The sequence below is a fragment of the Gallus gallus genome, chromosome 3 (genome assembly GCF_016699485.2).
Source record: "Gallus gallus isolate bGalGal1 chromosome 3, bGalGal1.mat.broiler.GRCg7b, whole genome shotgun sequence".
Classification (NCBI taxonomy): Eukaryota; Metazoa; Chordata; class Aves; order Galliformes; family Phasianidae; genus Gallus; species Gallus gallus.
The window spans coordinates 37,902,672-37,918,750 of NC_052534.1; the positions used below are offsets into that span (position 1 = coordinate 37,902,672).

The 16,079-nt window shown below is 47.4% G+C and overlaps 1 protein-coding gene and 1 long non-coding RNA gene across 4 annotated transcripts in view; one reads left to right on the plus strand and one right to left on the minus strand.

Moving 5' to 3' along the window:
• Positions 1-10,436, plus strand: part of TOMM20 (translocase of outer mitochondrial membrane 20) — a 35,221-nt gene extending 24,785 nt beyond the window's left edge. Inside the window, exons 6-7 of one of the 3 annotated variants that reach the window (XR_006938920.1) lie at positions 8,314-8,381; positions 8,877-10,436. The gene's annotated coding sequence lies outside the window, so the exon portion shown is untranslated. Of the gene's footprint in view, positions 1-8,313 lie in introns of all 3 variants that reach the window. The other 2 variants (XR_006938921.1, XR_006938919.1) reach the window with 2 other exon arrangements.
• On the minus strand, positions 83-2,455 carry LOC112532060. The gene is made up of 2 exons (XR_003074247.3): positions 933-2,455; positions 83-830 (listed from the first exon to the last, which is right to left on the minus strand). It is a non-coding gene; the product is annotated as an uncharacterized LOC112532060 (long non-coding RNA).
• Positions 10,437-16,079: the final 5,643 nt, after the last annotated feature.

Below are 16,079 nucleotides of genomic sequence, written 5' to 3' on the forward strand. Positions count from 1 at the left end.
CTACTGTTGTTTTTTTTTGTTGTTGTTGTTTGTTTCTTTTTCCCAAGGAATTCACAGCCCAAACACAAACGACAGACAAAAATGGGAGAAGTACCTTTATTTGCATTTATGAGCAGGGAACTGAGGTACCCACAACTAAAGGGACACTTAATCCCTTCTCATTTAAAGGCCCTACAAAGAAGCGTGGCTAAGAACACACCCAGGACTGGCCAGTCCCTCCTCTCCAGAGGGCTCCGAACACAGCGCCCAGGCCAGCACAGCCTCACGTCTGCATGATATTCCATCGGAGCGGAGGCCAGCAGCCCAGGGCTCTGCCAGCACCTTCACTAGGTCAGCACGGTTCTCCTGTTTCCTGGGCAAGGTGCTCCTGGGTCTGCTGGCCCCCTGCCCCTTCCTCTTTACCGAGAGAGGAATTGAGATGCGTTGACATCCACTTCTGGGGGTTACTCACACGGACCGGTGAAAGGCTCCAAAACAGCGGCTGCTGAGAAAGGGCTGCCCTGTGTGAGGTCACGGCTGACCTTTCCCAAGTGCCAGTCCATGGGAATAACCTTGCAGCTCCTACAAGTCGTAGGTGGAGCCGGTTATAACCTGATTTGCCTTCCTTGGCATTTTGAAGTCTGGTGAAACATGATGCGTAATGACACCTTGCTTTTGCAAGTAGGAGTCTGCTTTTATGCCAGACTGTCTCATCTGTGAACCTCACCTCAATGCATACTGCTTATTCAGATGTAACCACGAAAATGAGAGCTGGCTAAAGAACGCCTCCAATTGAAAGGATCCACTGAAGCTCATTATAACGATCTTAATGACTTCCAATTCAGCTGTGTCTGTGATACCAGAGCGCAAGGTAATTATGGAAGTGCTAAATACTATTATTACTTGATATTAAAAAGAGGGTGGAGGTAGGGCCTGGCAAGTCCTTCCCCTACCTGGCCCAGACAAGAATGAGAGTTGCCTTTAGCCTCCTGAGGCCTGGGCAGGCAGTGTGGGGCCTGGCCTGGCTTGGACTGATGTTGGAACATGGCTCCTTCAAGCAGCACGAGCTCTGGGGCACGGGTACTGAACTGGGAGAAAACAGAAAAGTCCACATACCACCATTTCAGCCTCCATCTTGTCTGCAGAGGAAGCAACTGTTCTGTCTGTCTTCCCGCTCTGGATTTGCTGCTCTTTCCCTCAGCTTACTCAGTCTCTCCCGCAGCCCTGTTGGCCTGTCTGATGCAGATGGCAAGCAGCTCTGCTCTCTGCACGCCTGCCTGCGCTGGGAGAAACCTGTGCAGCAATGATTCACCCTCAAATGATTGCTTGACCCAGAGGAGGAGTTGATGATACATGGAGGCTGGGACACACCAGCCACGATTATAAGATGATTCACTGCCTGGGCTCTGCCATTCAAAACATTCTCAGTTTTGCAAGGCAGGGCCGCTCACGGAGGCTGCAATAAGGAAGTGATATTTGCACCCAGAGCTGCCACGTTCTCACCGAACCTTTCTGCCGCTGCCTCTGGCATGATGTTTACCTCTCTGGCCAGGCTGACGCCACAAAGGTCTGCTGGCAGAGGCAGCTGCCTGGCGCTGCCATGTGGCCGCACCTCGTGCCTCTTGCTAACAACAACCATCCTCACCTTAAGAAGGTTTGATCCAAAGCGTAGTACACCCAGGCATCTGGTGTTCCTGCAAGGCCATTCCCTGCTGCGTGGAAGCGTGTCTTGGGACAATAGCACTAAAGTGAGGGGCTGGTGGGAAGTCAAACTCCTTTCATTCTGCATGTTCAGGCACAACATTCTTCAGTATCCCACCTCTTTGAACTTCACTCTTCCTCCCATTCCAGATTTTCTCCTGCCAGATACCTGCACTCAGATGAGCGGGGAAGTCCTGCTTGCCTGGAAGCAGTGCCCTACCCTCTGGCCAAGGTGCTGGTACTGTTAGTGGCAGTGTGCTGCAGGCACTGCTAAAATTTGGGACTTGGAAACTTCACTTATGTTGGCCAGAGCTTGGAAACGTGTTGGGGCTAACAGCACACGTGGCTGGTACTGTGCTTTCCCTCAAGCTAAGTTGGGCAATGTGTTAGTCAGCAAGCTGGGCATTACTGGGAGCTCCTAAACGACTGGTTTGCCAGTGACAAAGCTGCAAACCTGTAGCAGTACACTCCTGACATTTTCTGCACAGCGTCACGACCAGGCTGCAGCGCTGGAGAGTTGTGCTCCATCTGCTGCTTTGTGCAGTTCTGCCTGGACTTCGTTCAGCTTCAAGTCTTCAGCTGTCACGCTCTGTTGCCAGCTATCCTACATGCCTAACGAACTAGGTGAACTATCTCTGGAAAATTATCTATCCAATGGATTTTTAGCCCGCGTTTCCTTTGAGGAAACCGCCTTCAAACTGCCTTTCAAATGGATGTTACGTGCAGTATTATTTGTGCTTTGTCTAAATGCGTGCTGGCTATGGATGCTCCGGGTGCTCTTGGATGTGACTGCAGTTTTAAATACCCTCTGCTGGTTATTCATAGAGCCCATGTAGTCATTTAACAAACACGGTGTTAGTTCTGCTCTCTAAGTGGATGACTAACGCTCTTATAAATAGGAGGAATGAGATCTGAAAGGTCACGTGAATGTTCCCCATGTGAACATACCCCTAAACCATGAGACTTCTCATTCCAGGAGCATGCTTGCAAAGAAGAAAGTGTTAGTTATTAGGAAGAAGAAAAAGGGTTAAAAACCATTCAAGCAATTTCTCTGCTTGAACTTGAACAGATTTTTTGCAGTGTTTGCTTTTGTCTGCAATCTCCCTTGACCTGCTTGGGAACAGCCCTGATCTCATTCCCATGCCAACACCCTCCCTTGGAACATAGGAGGATGTATCCTTCAGTAGATGTAAGGAATTTCCTCTAAGTTAAGTTTCTTCCTAACCTCCTGCATATCCTGATGGAAAGCGGGTGCACTCCTAATACTGGATTCCAAAGCACGTGAAAAGAGTGCAAGTTTCTGCACAGCTTTCCTCAGCTCAGTACCATCAAGAGAAGGTGCTGCACTGCCCAGACTGCTGGGGGGAAATGGGGGTGCTGCCCCCAAGGTGGGGTCACCCGCAAACAGCAGCTGTGGGACTCCACCACCCTATGGGGTCACAGCAGGGTGCTCTGTTAACGCAGACAGGATGCAGCAGGTAGCTCTGCGGGCACTCTTGTCTTTCCATTTTGATCAAATGGAAATGAAGCAAGTGAGCGTTGCTGCTCTCCTGCTGCTGAAAGGTAAGGGGAAGTGTGGACATGGGCCTCAAGAAGCCCGGCACCATTTGCCCCCATCTACAGCTCAGATTATGCCAGGAGCCTCTAGAGGGTTGAGCTGACCTGGTGGGCTCTATGCTGGTGGAGCACAACAGGGTGAGCTGCCCCCAGGCAGGCACAGCACCCGGCTGGGAGGTGGCAGTGCCTGGGTCAGTTCTTCTGTCTGCCTCTGCAGCAGCAGGTGTGCTGGTCTGAGCAGCTGGTGGCTGAGGTTGGCCTGTGGGACTATGCGCTGGAACAAAGTGGAGTACAGGGTTTGTGCAGCTGGCTCAGGGACGCGTCCTGATTTCATCAAAACAGAGGCAGGGCAGTTCACTTGCTGGCTGAAGTCCAAGGTGGCCTGTGGGTATAATGGCTGTATTAGTGCTAATAAAGTGGGCAGGGACCAGAGCTGCCCTCTGCCTAAGGAGAATGGCTGTGGTGGCACAGATAAACCTCCTTTGCCCTCCACATCCATGTGGCCACGTGCAAACCCCTCCTGGGAGCAGTCCCTGAGTTCCTCCTGAAGCATGCTGTTCCAGCAGGGTGGGAGAGTGCTGGCAGCCCTGTGCAAGGCTGCGTCCTGGGCTGAGCTGAGGGTTGGAGGTGGGGAGGGCCGAGATCCTCCTCCTGTGCCCTGGTTCACTACTTTGATTTTCTGCTCTAGATGCTGCCGGTCCATCTGTGTTAGGCAAGTTACCTAAAGTGGGATATGATAAAAGAGAAGAGTCTCCCAGCTTCATTTCTAGCCATTGTCCCTCTGTTCCCTCTGACAGGAGGGTGGTAAGAGAGCCTCCTTGTGTATGGAGCAGTGAGGGATTGCCAGAAGAGGAGGCTCTGGGAAAGCGGAGGGTATTTTGGCCATTTGTAGAAATGTGACTCGGTGCAGTATCAGGCCAGTGCTATACGCATGCCATAGAGCTGGTATTCCCAGTCTCACAGAGCTTCGTAGTTTTGTCTGTGCTTATTATAGCTACAGAAACGCATTAACTTTAACGTGTTGGCTAAAAGCTTGTGTCCTATATTTTCCTCCTGCCAACCTGGATCTTGCCTTTAGGTTGCAGATTAGAAAGGACAGCTGAGGCTGCGGGTTTCCCAGGGCAGTCTGTACACGGTCAGAAGTCCCAGAGATTTGCTGGGCTGTCCGCGATGTATCTTTCTGAGCACACACTGTGCTTCCTAACCTCAGCGATCTCAGAGGTTTGATTTCAGTGAAAGATGGCGTATATAAATGATACTTGATTGAGAAGTGCATATGCAGGGCTTACGAAACACCGTGTGTGCCTGCATGCGCATGCATTAAATTAACAGGGCAAAGGCAATTGCGATGTTGTGTTTACCTTCTGGCTCAGACTGATCTACCTGCCTTAAGGGGCTGCTGGTCTCTTGAATTCGTTCCTAGAAAAAAATATCATGTTTGTGTTTTATATCTATCATATATCTGTTATTATTATATTTATATCTATCGTATATCTGTTTGCAGGTGCACCTGGATTTCTCCTCTCCCTTGGTCAGAAGCAGAAGCTTTTTTCTTACTAGTGACAAGGAGGTGGCAGGGGTGGGGGCAGGTCTTGCTGGTGGCTACTGCCAGCTGGCAGTGCACAATGGTACAAATGCAGGAAAAGATGGGAAGAAAGGACTGGAAGGTGTAATTAGCTCAGGTCAGGGTCAACATGACGCTACAAGCGCTCTGTACGTACGTATGTGAAACCTACACACACAAGCACGTAAAAGAAAACATTCAGGATGTGGCGTCAGGTTCTTCCACGGGGCAGCCACAATTACATAAAGAAATTAATAAGATTTTCTTTATACTGCGGCACTGACAGCCAGAGCCGCCTCCCTGACTGCGCTGGGGAGAAAAGCGTGTTCAGTGAGAAGAGATGCGTGTTGGCAGCCAGCAAGACAGACACGGGTGCAGCACCGCGCTGTGCCAGCCGGCTGTCGGGAGCAGCCATCACGAGTGGTCAAAGGCAAACCCAGCTACTGGATTTTGAGCAAAACTCAGGGACGATGGTTGGGAAAGTACACCTGAATGCTCCAGATAGATTCTTTCCCAGTGCTGTCTGAGGCTTGCTCACATGGAGAGACGCGGATCTGGTTTTGCATGGTGCAAAGCCGCTGTGTTGCCAAAGAGGAGGCATTCTGCAGAGGAGGAAGAGCAGTGCCCACACTCCTCCTTGGCTGCCATCTCTCTCCTTTCAAGAAAAACCGAAAGCAAGCCCTAGAAGTTTTCTCCTTCTCCATGGTGACACAACAGAGCAAAACAGGATTTCCTTCAAAGCAGTATCAGGACAGGCTTAGCTGCATTCTTGCAAGGGTGAATTTGGAGGCCAGAGAGTGGAATTTCCAAGTGCATTTCCCTTCCTACACCTTTCTCTCTCATCTTCATAAATCCGTGCCAATTTTTATATCCGTGCCCCCTCTTTTTTGGGGAGGGAATGGGGACAGAAGTTGATGAGCTATTCAGAACTGAAAGCAGATATTCATGCTGCCAGAGGTAAGGCGGTATGAAAATGTGTCACTGTAGCAGATGGCAGCGCTCCTATCTTCATGCCTCTCACGAAGCATCAAGGTGTGCGTGCTTCTCAGAGGGGCTGTGCTTCTCAGAGGCCGGCTATGAGCTGCGTGTTGAAATGGTTGCCATGGCACTGGCTGAGTCTAAGTTAGAAAGCGTGATTATCCAGAGTTGGCCTAAATAGCTGAAGGGAAAAGGAAAAAAAAAAAAGAAAACAAAAAGGCCAAGGACTTTCTGATACTAATACAGACCCATCGGCATTAGGCTGTTCCTAAAAAGGGAGCAGTGAGAAGGGAGAGGAGCTGGCAGGCATGCTCTGCACCAGTCCCTGGTGGGCTACAACCAGCTGTGAGCAGCATCACACAGCTCCCTTCTCAGGGGTTTGCCCCTTTGCTCCCTTACACCATGCCAGCGCAGTGGCTGCACACCAGCAAAGGGCTGCTGGTACCACCAGTCCCAGTGGTGCTGGTTTGGGGAAACCATGCTTCTCTGGAGTGGGAGGCAAAGCTTCAGTGACACAAAGTGAGCGCTCACAGCGCTCTCCTGGCTAGCAGGTGGCACAGTCACATTAGGAAGTGTGGAACTGGTGCACAGAGAGGTTGGAAGACTTGCCCAAAGGGATGCAGTGAGTTGCTGGCCTGGGTGGAGTGCTAACCCATGGGCTCCCTGTCCCTAGTGCCATCCCCCTCTTCTAGCCCAGCTACCTCTGTCTGCTCAAAGAGTGCCTTTGGGAGGCTTCCCATCGTCATTTGGAGCCTGAGAGCTGGAGAACCAGGAGCCCTTTATGATTATTCATTGCCACGGTTAATCACACTCACTTGTTAAAAAAAATAATTGCACCTTATATCTAATTTAAATGTGTATGGCATTAGCTTTCAGCCTCTGGCACATGCTGTGTTCTTCTCTTGCTATATTAAAAAAAAGAAAAACACCACTTCTTGAGATCCTGTGGGTTTTTGCTGTGAAGGTTTCTTCTGCACTAGAGTCACTTTTGAGCTTGTTTTTGAAGAACTGAAGAAGCAGAGTTCTTTCTCTCCAAGGATTTTCTTTTAGCTCTTCTCGGGGAAAAAGTAGAAGATTGTCAGGCTAAGGTGAAATTTTCTCAGTACCGGTTCTGGGTGGAAAAACATCCTCTCTGGGAGCTGCAGAGTGCCACATCAGGGGTCCAGATGCCCGGTGTAAAATCAACAGAAGAGATTTATGCAAGCTGAGAGCATGCAGGTAGTGTTTGCAGGAGCAGAGTCCGTTAGCCTGCTTCTCTTCCCTCATAGCTTTCTAAAATAGGGAAGTTTAATTTACATTAGTCTGGGGTTGATCTTGCTTTTTAGAAGGTTGTGTGAGATTAGATATGAATCTACTGAGGCCAATCCATTACATTTGATCACTCAGAAAGGATATGCCTCTCCCCTTCTCTCCTAAGGGATCACTAGGTTCCTCCTTTAAAAGGAGCACAGACCAGCAGTACTGTGGTTAATGGGTGCTTGTTTTGGCTGGCAGAGTTGGGGTGAGAGAGATCATATGGCCCACACTTTATGGTGAAGAAAAGAAAAACTCACAGGACACGTATTTGCCCTACATTTCAGGTTGCTGTTTGCTCTTATTTACAGGAGTCACTTCCACTTCTTGCACCTTCTAAATCCTTGTCATCCAGGTTTGAGAGCTGGGAATATCTTCCTTGGCACCAAGTCAACAGCACGTCTTTTAGCACCAGCAGCCATTCACATTTTACATTAGTGTTCCTCTCTGTTCCTTTCAAACAATAATCGTAAATATCAGCTTTCATTCCTAGAGCACCTTTCATCCCAGGGGCTCGCAAAGCACTTTCCAGCTTAACAAGCTTATTGTAGAGTGCTCCTTTAGAAAGGGTAAAGCTTGCTTCCCATTAGGGGCTGATTTGGGGAAGAAAACCCCCAAATTATAATCTTTTCAATATCCTGGGGAGTGTTTGCAGCTGTTATTTACTGTACACGTCCCCTTACCAAAAATATTGCTTCTCACTCCTTCATCCCCCCTTCTCCTCCAGCTGAATCCAGCAGCTCTCCATTACCTGGGGGCAGAGGAGGGTGAGGAACAAAAAATATTCATCCTCTTTGATCTGAGGAAGTTCTTTTATTTGCAGGAATCTTGTTGTTGCTCTCGACAGTTTCTTCTGGCAGCTCTGTTTCCATCTATTTTCACATCACTGGGGAAATACCCAAGGGCAGGTTTGAATGTCCTCCCGGAGTTTTAGCCAGAGAGGTCACCTTGCATGGTTGGGCTATGCTAAGGAGCACGTGAGAAACCGTGATCCTCTTCAGCATAAAGTCAGCTGGCCTAATTTAAGTCATATTCCCCTGCATTCAAAGCAAAGCCACTTGCTTTACCTTATAACCAGTGACCTTCCAAAGGGTCCTTTATTTATGGAAGCAATAGTGTCAGAAGAGATGACTGTTGCTGGTAACTCTTAGAACTAAGGAATTTGTTTCCTAGTGAATCATATTATTAATTTTAGGGCAGCTTACATCTGACTAGTGTCAATTTGTTTTCACTGGCTTCAGGAGGACTCAGCGTTGCGGGCCCTGTCCATCTCATGATGCACAGAGCTTCCTTCTCTGCCTCTCTGCAGGTAAGTGATCTCTCCTCAACTTGGCTGATAGAAGCCCAGGTGAGTTCTGGAATATTCCAAGCCGGAAAGGACTTTGAGTCCAAGTCCTGGCACCACACAGGACCACCTAAAATCAAACTCTGTGTCTGAGAGTGTTGTCAGAACAGTTTGTGAACTCCAAAGGGTTGGGGCCATGACCACTGCCCTGGGGAGCCTGTTCCAGTGCCTGACCACCCACTGGTGAAGAACGTCTTCTTAATACTCTTGTTAAACTTCACATGGTTGATGATTACTCAGCCCTTTAATTTGCTGAGATCTCTCTGCAAGACCTCTCTGCAATCAGAGGAGTCTACAGCAGTACGTTCCAGAATTCAAGATGCATTTGGACGATGCTTTCAGAAATATGGTTTGAATTCTGGGTAGTCCTATGTAGAGCCAAGAGTTGGACTCCATGATCCTTATGGGGTCCTTCCAACTCACGATACTGTATGATTCTGTGATTCTATTCTAATTTAGTATCATCTGCAAACCTATTTAATATGGATTCAAGTTCCGTGTCCAGACCATTTATAAAAGCACTGAAGAGAACTGACTAAAATGGAGCCCCATGGAACCCCATTAATGACTGGCCACCAGCTTGATGTAACCCCATTTGCTGTAACACTTTGAGCCCGACCCATGAGCCCAACATACACCCACTGCATTATGTCTAGCTGGATGCTGGACATTTTGTCAAGAAGGATATGGTGAAAAAGAGTGTTGAAATCGTTGCTGAAATCCAAACAGATCACATCATCTGGCTTCCCTTGATCAACAAGGTGGGTCACCTTGGCATAAAAGGAAACTAAGTTCCTTTAACAGGACTTTCTCCTCATGAACCTGTGTTGGCTATGATCAATGACTGCATTGCCTTTCAAGTGTTTTTCAGTAACTTCCAGAATAATCTTCTGCATAATTTTACCAGGCACTGAAGAGAGACTGACAGGCTTGTAATTACCAGCATCTTCTTTCATACCCTTCTTGAAAACTGGGACAACGTTTGCCAGCTTCCAGTCAACTGGGATTCATGTGGCACGTGAATCTCTGTTGCTTCTCCAAGGACACACCAAGAGCCTATGGTAGAAAGAAGAACAAAAGCTCTCTCTCTGGTTCAGTGCTTCAATTGCACAAATGTAATTTATCAAGATGGTATTTAGATAGCCTTAGATAAAAGATACATCAAAGCATACTTTTGGCTGCTGCTTTCAGAAGTAGTAGTAAATCTCCCAGGGGAATGCAAGTAGTCAGATATGATCCAAGTTATCAAAATGCTCCATCTCCTCACTGCCCCTCCTCCTCTCACTCTGGTTGGGTTCACAGGGAAGCCCTCTCTTGGGACTGGTGCATCATCTATTACCATCAGTAGATTTTAGTTCATAAATGTGCGTTCATTCTTTTCCAGCAAAACACTATTTCAACACTAATTCTGAAGAACTGTAAATTGGCAAAGGATCCAAAAAGAATAATGTACCAACCATTATGTTTATTTTGGACACTGTATCTAAGTGCTGATATTAGCATTTCTGAGAGGATTCTTTCATCACTGCATAAAGCTTTGTACCTGTGAGTAAGATCTTGCTCAGAAGGTCCTGCGTGCCTCCTTTCCTCTATCAACAAAGCTTACAAATGCCAAGAGATGGTTTTGCAAGGGAAGGTAGTGCACATCCATTATTCAAGATAAGAAAATAGCTACTGAAAAAATTCCATGCCTATTGCCTATGGTGTAATGAAAGCAGCACTACGTTTAAAGAAAAAGTCTCATTTTTTTTTCATGTGCCATACTAGTTTGTTTATTTAAATAGCGACCTGAATATATATGTATTCAAAGTGGCTCTCCTGTTTTCTTTTGGCTTTGTTTTTTAAGCTAAAATCCTACAATAGAACTTCAAGCACAGTGATTAGTACTCATTGTCATGGAAAGACAAGCAGACCTGCACTAGCACTAACAAGGACTGCTGAAAATATTTTGCTCTTTCCAGACCATGACCTCTTCTGCGGATGTCAGCAGAATAAACATACTTTTATAAAGTACCCTCAGATCTTGCCTTCCCTCCTGCTGTTTTGTCACATTTCTTGAAATTTGCCTTAAATTACTTGCTTTCACACCGAGGTTCATGATGCTGTTTGTTTTAAAAAAGCGTTGTTTGCTCTGCACAGACCCACCTGGGATGCCACAAGCATTGGAAATGGATGGATTTTCTGACCTGCCAGCAACTAGCTTTCGTCCCATCGGTTTGCTGCAGGTCACAGGTCTCTCAGTGATGGAGGAGACATCCAGTTCTGACAGGCTTTGACCATTGCCACTGTCCAAATGCACATTTGAAAAAAGATGAAATATGTCCGGGATCCAGTTTGCTTACAAGTGCCCCTTTCATGTGGAAGATGATAGGACTAGAGGGAACAGCCTCAAGTTGCATCACAAGAAGTTCGGGTTGGATATTAGGAAAAAATTGTTCTCCAAAAGAATGGTGAGGTGCTGGAATGGACTGCCAGGGAGGTGATGGAGTCACTGTCCCTGCAGGTGTTCAAGAATGTGCAGATGTGGTACTAAGGAACATGGTTTAGTTGGGAAATATTGGTTGGACTAGATGACCTTGGTGGTCTTTTCCAACTGTGGTGATTTTATTATTCTGTGATACTTTGTGAGCAGTGTGTCTCAGCCATCAGGCAGAGGAAGAAAGAAAGTGTGAATGCAATGAGAGACCTAGGACCATAGAATCATAGAATTATTAAAGCTGGGAAAGACCTCTAAGATCATCTAGTCCAACCATCTACCTACTGCCAATATTGCCCACTAAACCATGTCCCTAAGCTCACTCTACATCTACAGCTCACCCTCTTCTATGGGAAGTGCTCTCAGAGGGCTATGAATTTGAGGGTGGCTCTCGGAGAGTTCTCTGCTGGAGCTTCTTTCCAGCCCCATACATTGCTGGGAGGAGGTTTGGGTGATGCCAAAGGAAAACTATGTGGGATATCTTAGAATGGGTGAGTGGCTGCTGAAGGGCTAGTGGTGTACACCAGGGACGTCACTGTGAGCAGCCAAAGAGGAGGCAGCATCTACTCTGCCGCAGGTAAACACTTCTCTGCACCAAACCAGGGTAATTTCCTTTCAAGCTGAGGTGTGAGGCCAGCAGTCTCAAGCGTAATTCGCACGGTATTACTTCCACAGATGAGACAAGGGTATTAGGGGCACTGCCACCTAGGCAGGCAATCTTTAAGTGTAGCTGCAAGTTGCTTGTTTTTACGACAACAAACTTTAGTGGTGAGAAAGAGAGGACAGGTAGCAACACTGATACTGCATAATATAATGTGATAGCAGATATAAATGTGACTCATTCTAGCCAGAGGCTTTAGAATAGGAAGTTGGATAAATGATATAAAAGAAAGGGGACTTTTTTTCCTTCTCAGAGGAGGTCACTGCCAGGAATAGCATGGGAAATAATTAATGGAGGAAGAAATATTCTCCTTCACATGAGAAGTATTGTCTTGCTCGGCAGTTCTGTTCCTATATAGGGACTTCGGTAACAAACAGCAGCCAGCATGCAGGGCTTTCTCCCTGGTGCTGCTGATGGCACTGCCTGCTCCATGATCATCCTGCAGAGACGTGGGAGGCTGTGACTGATGCACTGTGCCGGCAGCACCGCAAAGTGCAGACCACAATGTGACATGAATGCTGTGCAGGAGCGTGGTGCTGCACTTTAATTCCCTCACCTTGGAGTGGAAATGGGCTTGCTCTCAGAGCTCCCATGCAACACAGGAAAAGCCTATTACAGGAAAGCTACAAAGAGCAGAGGTAAGCTCTCACCCGCATTTTCCACTGGTGTTACTCGCTTTGGAGAGTCAGCTCATTTCGGCCAAGTTCCCAGACTGCTTTTTGGTGTTCATCCAAAATGAGACTGCATTGAGCTTTCCTCCCCCCAAATGGGCTAACTGAAGTCAAGGAATGACCTCAGATGCACGGGTGTTCCTCCACCTAGTCCTACAATGGGGTGGGGCTAGGACACAACCTCAGACTGGCAGCCCTTCACTTTCCCGAAAGGAGCCATTTGAGGACACTGGATCTCAGTCTAGAACTGACTTTCACAGCTGACCCCTTTCTGTGAAGTGATAAAATCCTGTTGCAGAAAGCTTTAAGGCAGTGGCCACGCATAAATGCTGGGACTCCGGATGGCAGTGCTTATAATGCAATTCAGCGTGGAATATTTGGGAAACAAAGATCAGTCCCATCCAGGCAATCTGTCACTTGCATGTTTTAATGTTGACGTGAAGCTTGGCCCTTTCACTCTGCTTGCTTTCTCACTTTCTGAGGCGTGTGTTGCTCTTCTAGCCACATTCTCATGGTCATGAGATTTGGGGTCACACACACTGTCTTACCTGAGGATTTCACGGCTGCTGCTCCTTGAGATGACTGCAAGGGATGACTGAGCTGGATGGGGTGACTTGCTGCTCTCACATTTATTTTCTTAGTATCTATAGAGAGATAGCTCTATAGATCTCCACAGTCTTGTTAAACTCAAATATTGTAACTCCTTTTGAATGTGGGGTTTCTGGGCTATTCTACCAAGGCTTTTATTCCCTTTTTGTTTAAAAAAAAAAAACAACACAAAAAAAACAACATTTAATGCAAGCTTCATCTTCCTTCTCTCCTCTCTTTTTTTCTTTCCTTTTTCTTTTCTTTTTTTCTTTTTTCCCTCAGCTTTAACATATTTGCAGGTAGACACTGTCTGTGTTAGAATTTGGTGTGATGCAGTGGGAGCAGATCCATAGAGGTAGTGGTTTGGTGCTGAGGACCTGATCCAGGGATTTACTTCAGATAGTTGTATCTGTTCCTGGAGACTGGATGCTCATTAGTGTCTGGAGTGTAGGAGGTGCTCTCCTGAAGTCTACCTTTCACTTTCATTTCATTTGAGAGGAATCCAGCTAAAAATAGTGCTCCTTGATGTAAATCAAAGCCACTGGGAGTTTTCCTTCATGAACTCTCTCCTGATACAAATGAGAACAGGCCCATAGCAAGACCTGTCAAGAACCAAGGTCAAGAGGCCAAGTCCAGCGACATTACCTTACCCTTACCTTACCATCACCTTACTTTGAGGTACCTTCAGGGCCTCACATTACAAAAAAGGCATCGAAGCCTGGAGTGTGTCCAGAGAAGGGCAACAAAGCTGTGATGGGTCTGGAGCAGAAGTCTTAGGGGGAGTGGCTGAGGGAACTGGGATTGTTTGGTCTGAAGAAGAGGAGGCTCAGGGGACCTCATCACTCTCTACAACTACATCAAGGGAAATTGTAGTGAGACAGAGTTTGGCCTCTTCTCCCAGGTAATAGCAATAGGACAAGAGCGAGTGGCCTCAAGTTACACCAGGGGAGGTTCAGGTTGAATTTTAGGAAACAATTATTCTCAGGAAGAGTGGTGAGGCACTGGCACAGACTGCCCAGGGAGGTGTTCAAAACACGTGGAGATGCGGCACTGAGGGACGTGGTTAGTGGGCATGGTGGGGGTGGGTTAGTGGTTAGACTTGATGGTCTTAGTGGTCTTTTCCAACCTTAATAATCTCATGATTCCATGAGATCCCACATGGTGCAGATGTGAACAGATCAGTTATTTGGGTAGTAAAGCAGCTGTTTGGCTTGGCTGAGCAGTTCTATTACTCTTTCTTGAATACTGCTGATCAACCCACTTCAACCCACTGGCCCTTCCCCAACCTTCCCCTTTTCCATACCCTTACTGTGCATATACATAGATAAATAATGTGTGCTATGTGTTATGTATGTATGCGTGTGTGTGTGCGTAGGCAGCTGTGCCTGCTGCAGGGATTTCCTCCCAAACAATACCTGTTGTGCTGGCCATTGCGGTTCTATTGGTTCCCATGCTCAGAGCAGTTTGAGTTTCCTGCTGGCTCAGCAGCAAGACTTTCAGAGCTTTTTATACTCATTCTTCTCTGGGAGCCAAACAGAGGAGTGCAGTTTGCCTATGAATAGAGAGCTGACTGGGCAGGCGGCAGGAAGCTTGCCTACCAAACCTTGTGAACCTCGCAGGGGGAGGAAGGGGCGCAAGGCAAGGCACTCCTGCAGCCCTTGCCTTGCACACCTGTCATCAGCATGTGGGGCTGGGGTGATCCTGCTCCAAAGGAGGGGAAATGGGTGTAAGATGGGAAGAGGGAGAATGGAAAGAGAGAATGGTAGAAGCAAAGCAGAGAGGTGCTGGGGAGTAGAAAAGAGTGAAGAGGCTTGATACTTTGGTGGGTTTTTTTGTTGTTTTTTTGTTTTTTTTTTTTTTTTGCATGAGAACATGTACATGGCCTCCTTGCATAGAGCATATCCACTGCACCTTGCACTGCTCTCTGCTCCTGGCTCAACAGAAGCTCTGTTTAAATTGCACGTGACTGATGACTGTGGTGTCTCTATCTGTTCTCAAGGCCCATTGTTTCTTGCTGTAAGACCAAATGTTTCTCTGCCTACAGCCCCTGCAAACCCCAACAGCTTACTGCTGAGCTGACGTGTTCTGCTCTGGGTATCTGTCTTTGGCTGAATGTGTTTGGGAAGGTTCAGCAAGTGTTTTTGCTTGCTTACAAGAAAGAGATGAGAGAAACAATTTTTTTCTTCATATTCAAACATGTTCTAAAAACGATCAGTTGAGAAACTCCAGCACTTTCTGCCTTTGGAGCAGAGACCTGAGATTTGGCAAATATCTGGAATGTGCCTTTGGTTCTTCTTCACAGGGAAAAAAAAAGAGGTTGAGCTAAGAAACCTTAGAAAAAAACCAACGGCCTCAGATCTCAGGCACTCAACAGAAACTTCTGAGAGGCAGAGGCTGGATTCTCTGAAGGCACCTGCTCAGTGGAGACTTGTTCAGGTCTGGAGGCTGAATCAGTGATGAGAGGCTGGGAGAAGTGCTGCAGCCTCATGCTGCAGGTGTGGAGCAGTGGCTCTTTGAGTTTGTTTTTCCACACTGACAGGGATGCTGTGGTGCTGGGGCAGAGGCTGGAGATGCTCTCAGAATACCGTGCTTCCAGCAGAGAAGAGATGCAACGGCCCCGGGGGTTTCTGCCATGTGAGAGCTCTCTGTTGTCAGCAAATACTTGGGGGGACCCACTGGCAAGGGCTGTGACTCGCTCCTGCCTGCTTCCTCAGCAGAGGCTGATGGTCTGTCAGCACTCAGTTCATCTGCTTTTCAAGCACTGTGGAATTAACATGGGAAAACGAGAGCCAGTGCTGCTGGTGAGTCCCACGGCTGCCAGCATGCATCATGGCATTCCTGCAGCTTTGTTTCAGTTCACTGCCTGCAAATCAAGGAAGTAACACAAACCCAAGGCAGGATGAAAGTATGGGAAGTCTGTAAGGTCAGGCACTCAGCAGTTAGGAAATATTTGATCTAAAATCGCCCTTGCCATCTGAGCACAGCTCCCGTTTGCATAGCCATGGTGATAGGGTTGCTTTTAGCTGCAGGATCGAACGCCGAAGGTAATGCCTCCTATTTTATTTTGCTGGCCCACAGTGTCAGAAGCGGATGTTGGTGCTATGGCAGTAGGGAATGAACTTGGCCACAGGTAGGAAAGCTTCCAACAGTCACAAAGGCAGATTCCGGTTGCCTGGCTAAGTGTCAGTGCCGGTCCCTGAAGACCGAGGCACTTAATCTCTCTATTTGAACAGAACAAGCTAACATATATCTTGCTAATCTTATTC